Genomic DNA, 10,867 nt, shown 5'->3' on the forward strand with positions numbered 1-10,867 from the left:
GGCTGGAGTTCAGTGGCACAATTTTGGCTTACTGCAACTCTCCCTCCCATGTTTAAGCAATTCTCCTGCCTCAACCTCTCCTGTAGCTAGGACTACAGGTGCCCGCTAGCACGCCTGCCTAATGTTTGAAATTTTAGTAGAGATGGCGTTTCATCCTGTTGGCCAGGCTGGTCTCAAATTCTTGGCCTCAAGTGATCCTCCCTCCTCGGCCTTCCAAAGTGCTGGGATTACAGGTGTCAGCCACTGCACCCGACCACACCCAAAAGTTTCCTTATGACACTTCATAGTACCTCCCTCCCACCCCTCCCTAACTCCCCAACCCTAGACGACAGCTGGGCTGCTTTACATAAATTAGTTTTCATTTTATAACGTTTTTAAAAAATGGAATCTTGCAATCTGTATTTTGTGTTATTCTTGGGTTTCTGTCACTTAGCCTCACTATTTGAGATTCACCAGTGTCTATAGACGTCTTAAGACTTCATACCTTTTGTTTTTGAATAGCATTTTAGCATATCGATATATTACAATTTTCTTGTCCATTTACCTGTGTATGACATTTGAGTTGATTTCTTTGAGGCTATTACAAATAAAGCTATTATGAAATTTCATGTTCAGGTCTTTCTATAAACATAGGTTTTCATTTCTGCGTAGTAAACACTTAGGAGTGGGATAGTTGAGTTATGCGCTAAGTGTATGTTTACCTTTTTACAAAACTGCAGAACTGTTTTTCAAAGTAGTTACAACAGTTTACATATCCCCAGAAGTTTATGAAGGTTCCAGTTGATTTAAATCCTTGCAGCACTTGATGTCATCAGTAGTGTCAATTTAAGACCTTTTAATGTGTGAGGCAGTGTCTAATTGTGTTTTCATTTACATTTCCCTCATGAATGATGATATTGAACACGTGTTGTGTGCTTATTTGTCATCCCTGTATTTATTTGGGATAAGTTTCTGTTAAAATCTGTTGCTAAATTTTCCAGAGGGTTTTTTTTTTTCTTATTATTGAATTTAGAAAATTATATATTCAGGATACAAGTTATTTATCAAAAATGTGATGTGCAAATACTCCCTAATGTCTTGTCTTTTTATTCTTTTAACATTGTCTTTCCCAAGGAACAGAAGACCTTAATATTAGTGAAGTCTAATTTATAACTATTTTAAGTGAGTCAGACTTCGGTTTTGTTATCTAAGAACTCTTAGATTAAACCACAGTCACAAAATTTTTCTCCTATGTGTTCAACTAAAACTTTTATAGTTTTAGCTTATGTTTAGACCTATTAGTTAATTTAAGAAAAAATGTGGCAACAGGTATGGGTAAAGGTTTATATTTTTATGTATAGATATTAAATTGATCTAACAACTTTTTAAAAACACTGTAATTTCTCCACTGAATTGCCTTTGCATCTTTTTAACAAATCAATTGTAGTCATATATGATTGTATTTTTACAGTCTTTATCATTTTCTCTTTCTTTTTATTTTGTGGCAGGATCTCACTCTGTCACCCAGGCTGAAGTGCTGTGTCATGAACATGGCTTACTATAGCCTGGACATCCTGGGCTCAAGCAATTCTGCATCAGCCTCCTGTATAGCCGAGACAACAGGCATGCACCATCATGCCTGGATAATTTTTTAATTTTTTCTAGAGACAGTCTCTCACTTTGTTTCCTAGGCTGATCTCGAACTCCTGGATAATTTTTTAATTTTTTCTAGAGACAGTCTCTCACTTTGTTTCCTAGGCTGATCTCGAACTCCTGGCCTTAAGTGATCCTCCCATCTCAGCCTAGTGTTCACAGGGGTCAGATATTGCTCCCAACCTATCATTTTCTAATGATTTATTTTTTATCTCTTGCCAACAACTTGTGGTCTTAAACACTGTAGCTTCATATTGAATCTTGAAGTCAGATGCATAAATCTTCCAATTTTGTTATTCTATGTTGTGTTGATTATTCTAGATTTTTTGCATTTATATATCCATTTTAGATTAAACTTCTTAATATCTAAAAATGAAGCCCGCTAGGATTTTGTTTGAGATTGGATTGAATCTACAATATATGATTAAAGGACAAGGAGCTAATATTGAATGTTTCAATTTGTGAAAATTGTATATATTTCTCCATTTATTTAGGCATTCTTTAATTTATTCTAGTGCTATATTACAGTTATTAGTTTATAGATTTGCACATTTTATTTTCTTAGTCTTCATGGAGACAGTCAAATGTCGCCAATGCTGACTATATTGCAAGTTGTCACAGCACGGTATTGGGAAAAGTTTTCAATTAGCAATAATTGCGCCTCAGGTAAACCTGATTGGCTATAATACAATATATTGTATTGCACAGAGCTTAGCATATCTTTTGTCAGATTTTCTTCTATGTTTACACATTGTGTATGCTATTGTAAACACAAGTTTTGTAAATTTTTCTATTTCAAATTGCTCATTGCTGTCATATAGAAATATAATTGATTTTTTATTACTATTCTTTTATTCTAAAAAGTTGACAGAATTACATATTAGTGATAGTACTTTTTAAAAATTAGATTCTGTGTGATTTTCTAAACCGGCAATTATGTCAACAGCAAATAAAGACAATTCTATTTTTTTCATTTTCTGTTTGGATATTGTATGTTCCTTTTTTCTGGCTTTGTTAGACTTATGAGAAACTCCGCAAAAATTTTGAATAAACATAGGGAGAATAGATATCCTGGTTTTGTTCCTGATCTCAATAGGAAAGAATTCAGTCTTCCTCCAATAAATAGAATGTCAACTATAGGTTTTCCAAAGGTCTGTTATATCAACTGGAAGTTCCATTATTTTCCTAGTCTGTTGTAAGTTTAAGTCATGAATGGGTATTTGATTTTGTCAGCTTTCGTTTATGTGTGTCTATTAAAGATGACACACATTATTTCTTTATTCTATTAATATAGTGTATTACATTAATTGATTTTTGGATGTTAAACTAACTGTTCATTCCAGGAATAATACAACTAGTTCATGGTGTAAATCATTTTTGTGTATTGTTGAATTTGGTTTGCTAATTTTTATTGAGAGTGTTTCATCTCTAAATTGGCCTATCGTTTTATGTATTTATTTATTTTTGATATCTTTGGCTTATATTTCAGGGTAATACTAGCTTCATAGAGTGAGATAGGACTTATTTCCTATTCACAGATTTTCTGAGTTTGTTAAATTTTCTCATGAAGCCATATAAACCTGAGTGTTTTGTGGTGGGAAAATCTTAATTACTATTTCATTATTTTGGTTTTAGTTCTGTTTAGAATTTCTAATTCTTCTTGAGCCAATTTTGCAATTTTTAAAAAATTTTTTCATTTAAGAAATGTTCTATTTCCCTTTCACTGCCTTCTTTTTGTTAAATATTGTTTAATATATTATGTTAAATGTTCTGTTGATTTTTCTTGTTTTTTTGAGACGGAGTCTTGCTCTGTTGCGCAGGCTGGAGTGCAGTGGCCGGATCTCAGCTCACTGCAGGCTCTGCCTCCTGGGTTCATGCCATTCTCCTGCCTCAGCCTCCCAAGTAGCTGGGACTACAGGCACCCCCCACCACGCCCGGCTATTTTTTTTTTTTTGTATTTTTAGTAGAGATGGGGTTTCACCGTGTTAGCCAGGATGGTCTCGATCTCCTGACCTCATGATCTGCCCACCTCGGTCTCCCAAAGTGCTGGGATTACAGGCGTGAGCCACCACTCCCAGCCATCTTCTGTTGATTTTTAAATTATTGCTTCGAGTTATTTTTTCTAGTGGTTGTTCTTGGCATTAAAATATAAAATGTTGTGTACATTATCCTGATTGTTTTCATAAAGTTGTTCATCATATTCCTTCAAAACATTTTTAAATTTTGGAGATTTTGGAAGTGATGTTACCTCTTTCTTTTTCTGATTTTGATTTCCTCTCTTACTTTCTTGTTTAATTTAGCTACATATTTATCAACTCTGTTGACCTTTTTTTGAGAGTGAATTTTGGTTTCATTTATTTTTATTTTCACTATTTACTTATTTATTTATTTAATTTGGAAACAAGGTCTCACTCTTGCCCAGGCTGGAGTGCAGTGGTACAAACTAGGCTCACCGCAACGTTGACCTTCTAGGCTCAAGTGGTCCTCCCACCTTAGCCTCCCAAGTAGCTGGAACTACCGACACTCATCACCATGCCTGGCTAATTTTTTTATTGGCTCTCACTATGTTACCCAGGCTGGTCTCAAACTCTGAGACTCAAGTGATCCTCCCACCTTGGCCTTCCAAAATGTAGGGATCTATTGATTTTTATTTTCACTCTAATTTTCCTTGTAATTTCTTCTTTGACTCATTGGCTATATAGAGGGTGTTGATTAATTTCCACATTTTTTAATATCCCCAAATTTCTCCATTATTGATTTCTAATTTGATTCCATTGTGGTTGATAAATATACTTTGTATGCTTTTAATCATTTTATATTTATTGAGGTTGTTTTATGACATAAAATCGTCTATTCTGAAGACTGTTCCTTACGCACTTGAGAAGAATACATATTATTTTGCTGTCAGGTGGACTGTTCTCCAGATGTTTGCTGAGTATTGCTGGTGTATAGTGTTACTCAAGTCTTCTATATACCTACTAATCTTCTGTCTAGTCATTATGGATAGTCAATTGTTTGAATTTCAAACTATTATTTTTGAATTGTCTATTTCTTTTTTCAATTCTGTCCATTTTTGCTTCAGGTATTTTGCGGCATTATAATTAAATGCATGCGTATTGTTAACGGTTACATCTTTCTGATGAACTGACATGTTTTATCATTATGAAATATGGCTTTTCTTCTCTGATGGTGTTTCTTGTATTAAAGTCTATTTTATATAATGTCAATATAGCTACTTCAGCTGTCATAGAGTTACTGATTTCATGCTTTACCTTTTTTACATCATTTTGCTTTTTATTTATGTATTTGAATATAATGTGTGTCTATTATAGACAGTGTATATTTGAGTCTTGTTTCTATCAAATCTGACAATCCTTTCCTTTTACGTGTTGTTCTTGGTTTATTTGCTTTTCATCTATTAAGTATTGCCACAGTTGGATTTATGCCTGTCATTTTTCTATTTTCTTTCTTTGATTGATTGATTGATTGATTGATTGCTATAGAGTCTTGCTCTGTCTTTAAGGCTGGAGTGCAGTGGTGTGATCATAGCTCACTGTAGCCTTGACCTCAGAAGCTCAAGAAATCCTCTTGCCTTAACTTCTTGAGTAGCTAGGGCTACAGGTGTTTATCATGATGGCTTGCTAAATTTCTATTTTTTGTAGAGACGGGGGTCTCACTGTGTTGCTCAGGCTGGTTTTGAACTCCTGGGCTCATGCGTTCCTCCTACTTTGACCTCCCAAAGTGCTGAGATTACAGGTGTGAGCCACTTCAACCAGCCTCGTTTTAAAAATATTCCTCTGTTTCTCCTTTACTATTATATTTTGTGATATATAAATGTTTTTTCTAATCTATCATTTTAATTCCTCTGTTGTTTGTGTTAATATTATTTCTTAGTGATTGCTCCAATAATTACAATACGCATCTCTTCTAATCATAATCCATTTAAGAATAGTACCAACTTAATTCCAGTAAAATATAATATCTTTATTTACTTACATACCCTTTTCTTCTTCTCTTTACTTTGTGCTATTATTTCACCAAACATGTTATAAACCCAATACTATAATATTATAATTATGTTTACACAATAATATTTTTTAATAAACGGAATTGTTAAAGTAATGTATTTTTATTAAATTACATAATATAGATTATTATGTTTACTGTTTATGGCTTCCTGCACATTTCCTCTTGAATTAGAGTTAGAGTTACTGTCTAGTGTTACATTCCTTCAGCCTACAGGGTTTCCGTTAGTTTTTTCTTTAAGTCATACCTGCCAGCCATGAATTACTCGAGTCTTTCTTCATCTGAGGATGTCTGTATTTCATCTTAGTTTTATTTTATATGTATTATATATATATTATTATTATTTTTTTTTCTTTGAGACAGTGTCTCACTCTGTCACTAGGCTTGAGTGTAGTGGCGCAATCTCTGCTAACTGCAACCTCCGCCTCTCAGGTTCAAGCAATTCCCCTCCCTCAGCCTCCTAAGTATCTGGGACTACAGGAGTGCGCCACTACACCTGGCTAATTTTTGTATTTTTAGTAGAGACAGGTTTTCACCATGTTGGCCAGGATGGTCTCAATCACTTGACCTCGTGATCTGCCTGCTTCGGCCTCCCAAAGTGCTGGGATTGCAGGCGTGAGCCACCACACCCGGCCATTTCATCTTATTTTTAAGTAGTTTTGCTGAATATAGAATACTTGGCTGACATTTCATTTAAACACTTAATTTGTCATTGCATTGGTTTCTGGCCTATGTTATTTCTGGCATAAAAACAGTAATTAATGATATTTTTGTACATCTGCATATATGTTGTTTTCATCTTGTAGTTTTCAAAATATTTCCTTTGTCTGTAGCATTCAACTTAACTATAATGTGTTAAGATTCTTGGTGTTTATCCTGTTTCAATTTATTCTACTTGTATTTTGAGGTATAGAAACCCACACTGAAAGAAGTAACAAAGCTTCTTGTTTTCTCGCCCATTATTTCCCTGGCTGAACTGGCATACTGACAAAACTTGAGAGATTTGGGAGTGACATAAGCGAATCTTGTCAAAATTGCCATGAACTTGTCCTGTTTTTGCATCATGACTTAGAAACTATATGAGCAGTAAGTTGGGAAAATAATTTGTTACATATTATTATTATTATTTTCATCTCTCAGGAAACAATGTCCTCATTGTCCAACGTTAACTGTTCTCAGAGTCATTGTTTTGTATATTTTGTTAATTTTTGGGGGGGAGGAGGGCAGGAGGATAAATATGATACCTGTTACTCAATTTTGCTGTAACAGAGTTTTTTTTTTTTTAATTAATAAACTTTATTGTATAGAGCAGTTTTAGGTTCACAGCAAAATTAAGCAGAAAGTGCAGGGAGTTTTCATATACCTGCTGTCCTCACAGGTATATGAAACTCCCCCCGTATCAACTTTCCACATGACAGTAGTGCATTTGTCATATCAGTGATGAACTTTCATTAACACATCATTATCACAAAACGCCCAGAGTTTAAAATAGAATTTACTCCTGGCGTTTTACATTCTGTGGATGTAAATAAATGTATGATAACATGTATCCATTATTATAGTATCATATATAATAATTTGACTGACCTAAAACTTGTCTGTGCTCCACCTGCTCATCCCTTCAATCTTTTTGTTTGTTTTTAAGAGACAGAACCTCACTCTGTCACTCAGGCAGGAGAGCACTGGCACTAGCATAGGTCACTGCAGCCTGAAATTCCTGGGCTCAAGCAACCTTCTTGCCCCAGCCTCCCAAGTAGCTATGACTACAGGCATATGCCACCATGTCTAGGAAACTTTTAAAAAATCTTCTTGTAGGGATGGGATCTTGCTGTGATTCCCAGGCTAGCTTCAAACTCTTGGCCATAAGTGATGATGAATCTCAGCCTACCAAGTACTACTATAACAGACGTGAGCCACCATTCTCAGCCACTTTAATTGTACTATCTCCATATTTTGACATTTCCAGAATACCATATATTTGGAATTATACAGTATGTCTTTTTTCAAGATTGTCTTCTTTCAGTTAATAATATACATTTAAGGTTTGTCCATACATTTTTATAGCTTTACAGTTTTTTTTTTTTTTTTTTTTTTTAGTGCTAAATAATACTTGATACGGTTTGGCTGTGTCCCCACCCAAATCTTATCTTGAATTATAACTCCCACAGTTCCCATGTGTCATGGCAGGAACCTGGTGGGAGGTAATTGAATAATGGGGGCAGGTCTTTCCTTTTCTGTTCTTGTGATAGTGAATAAGTCTCATGAGATTTGATGGTTTTATAAATGGGAATTTCCCTGTACAAGCTCTCTTTGCTTGCTGCCATCCATGTAAGATGTGACTTGCTCTTCCTTGACTTCTGCCATGATTGTGAGGCCTCCCCAGTCACATGGAAGTGTAAGTCCACTAAACCCTTTTCCTGAATAAATTACCCAGTCTTGGTTACGTCTTTATCAGCAGTGTGAAAATAGAAAAATACAATATTTAATTGTCTGGATGTACTACAGTTTATGTATCAGTCTACTAAAGGACATCTTGGTTGCTTTCAACTTTTGGCAATTGTAAATAAAGTTGCCATAAACATCCACGTACAGGATGTTGTGTGGATATAGTTTTCAGTTCCTGTGGGTAAATGTCAAGTGACATGATTGCAAGATCATAGGTATGATAAGAGCATGTTTACTTTTTAAGGAAACTATCAAACTGTCTTCCAAAGTGGCTATACCATTTTGCATTTCTACGAAAGATGAGGAAGTTTCTGTTTCATCACATTCTGGCCAGTATTTGGTGCTGTGTTTTGAATTTTGGCCATTCTAATTGCTGTGTAGCGTCATCTCACTGTTGTTTGAGTTCGCAATTCCCTAATGACCTAAGATGTTGAATATCTTTTCATATGATCATTTACTTTATCTATATCTTCTTTGGTAGGATGCCTGTCCAGACATTTTGCACAATTTTTAACTAGGTTTTTTGGGTTCTTAAGGTTGAATTTTAAAAGGTATTTGTTTATTTTAAATGACTCGTCTTTATCAGATCTATCTTTTGCAGATATTTTCTCTCAATCTGTTGCTTATCGTCCAATGATCTTGATAGTGTCTTTCTCAAAACAGAAGTATTTAATTTTAGTTAAGTCCAGCTTATCAATTCTTTCTTTCATGGGTCATACTTTTGGTGTTGTTTATAAAAAGTTAACACCAAACCCAAGTCACCTAATTTTTCTCTGATGTTACCTTCTAGGAGTTTTATAATTTTACATTTTAAATTGAGCTCTAAAGTTCATTTTGAATTAATTTTTGTGAAGATCATAAAGTCCATATCTAGATTTATGTTTTATTTTTGCATGTTATGCCTAGTTTTCTTACCACCATTTATTGAACAGATTATCTTTGCTCCATTGTCTTGACCTTGCACCTTTGTCAAAGATCAGTTGAGTATATTATGTGGGTTATGTCTGAGAACACCATGCTGTTTCATTGACCTGTTCTTCTGTCTTTTACCAGTACCTCACTATCTTGATTACTGCAGCTTTTCAGGAAGTCTTGAAGTTGGGTAGTGCTGTCTTCTCATTTTGTTCTCCCTCAACATTGTGTTGGCTACTCTGGGTCATTTTCCCCTCCATATGAACTTTAAAATCAGTTTGTCAAGATTCACACACACATACACACACACACACACACACTAAACTTGCTTTCAGTTTTTATTGTAATTATATTGAATCTATAGATCAAGTTGGGAAGAATTAACATTTAAACAGTATTGAGTCTTTCTATCCATGAACCTCTGATATCTTTCTATTTATTTAGTCTTTGACATATTTCTTCAGAATCTGGTAGTTCTGCTCATGTAAATTATATACATATTTTGTTAAATTTATGCAGAAATATTACATTTTGAGGATGCTAATATAAATGGTAATGTGTTTTTAATTTCAAATTCCATTTGTTCATTGTGGATATAAGGAAAAGTAGTTCAATTTTGTATATGAACTTCATTTCCAGCAAACTTGCTATAATTATTTATTAATTTCAGGAGGCTTTTTTGTTGATTCTTTTGGATTTTCTACACAATCATGCCATGTGTGAACAAACGCAATTTTATGTCTTCCTTCCCAACCGTATTTCCTTCCTTCCTTCTTTCCTTTTCTTTTTTTTCCTTCCTTCCTTCCCTCCTTCCCTCCCTCCCTCCCTCCCTCCTTCCTTCCTTCCTGCCTTCCTTCCTTCCTCTCCTTTCTTCTCCTCTTTTCTTTTCTCTTTCCTTCCTTCCTTCCTTCATCTTATTGCATTAGGTAGTACTTTTGGTATCAAGTCAAAAAGCACGGTGAGAGGCAGTATACTTGCTCTTTTCCCCATGGTAGTGGGGAAGCTTCGAGTTTCTCATCATTAACTATGATTTTTTAAAATGTTATTTACCAAGTTGAGGATATTTCCCTGTATTGCTAGTATTCTGAGAGACATTTTGTTTTAAGAATAGGCGGTGTTAGATTTTGTCAAACGCTTTTTCCTGCATCTATTGATAAGATCATGTAATTTTCCTTCTTTAACCAGGTGATTACATTAATCAATTGTCAAACATTGAACCAGCCTTAAATACTTGAGATAAATCTCACTTGGTCATGGTGTGTAAATCACTTTACACATTGTTGAATTTGATTCGCTAATATGTGGTTGAGGGTTTTTGCACCAACGTTTTTGAGATATATAGATCTGTAGTTTTGTTTGTTTTTTCTTATAATTTTTTTTGTCTGGCTTTGGCATTAGAGCCATGCTGGCCTCATAGAATGAGTTAGGAAGTATGACCTCTGTTTCTATCTTCTGGAAGAGAATTAACATAATTTCTTCCTTAGCTGAGCCTGATGCTTTACTTTTGTGAGGTTATTATTAATTTAAAAATAGATATGGTCCTATTCATATTTTCTATTTCTTCTTGTGTGAGTTTTAAAAGATTACACCTTTTAAGGAATTGGTCCATTTCATCAAGGTTATCAAATGTGTGGACACAGGTTTGTTCATAGTCTTCATTTATTTACCTTTTAATGTCCATGTGATCTGTAGTGCTGATAGTAGCAATTTGTGTTTTTCCTCTTTGTGTCTTAGCCATCTTTGTTAGAGGCTTATCAATTTTATTGATACTTTTAGAAAATTGGCTTTTGGTTTAACTGATTTTATAAAATCCATTTTATATTTTAAATTCCTTTAATTTTTGCTCTATTTT

The 10,867-nt window shown here is 34.3% G+C and overlaps 1 non-coding gene across 1 annotated transcript; it reads right to left on the reverse strand.

Annotated features, from left to right (window-relative positions):
- Positions 1–2,197: 2,197 nt before the first annotated feature.
- Positions 2,198–2,344, reverse strand: LOC117064303. Its single transcript, XR_004429367.1, has one exon. It is a non-coding gene; the product is annotated as a U4 spliceosomal RNA (small nuclear RNA).
- Between the last annotated feature and the right edge of the window lie 8,523 nt (positions 2,345–10,867).

This window comes from Trachypithecus francoisi, unplaced genomic scaffold, assembly GCF_009764315.1.
Source record: "Trachypithecus francoisi isolate TF-2019V2 unplaced genomic scaffold, Tfra_2.0 Lachesis_group19, whole genome shotgun sequence".
Taxonomy (NCBI): domain Eukaryota; kingdom Metazoa; phylum Chordata; class Mammalia; order Primates; family Cercopithecidae; genus Trachypithecus; species Trachypithecus francoisi.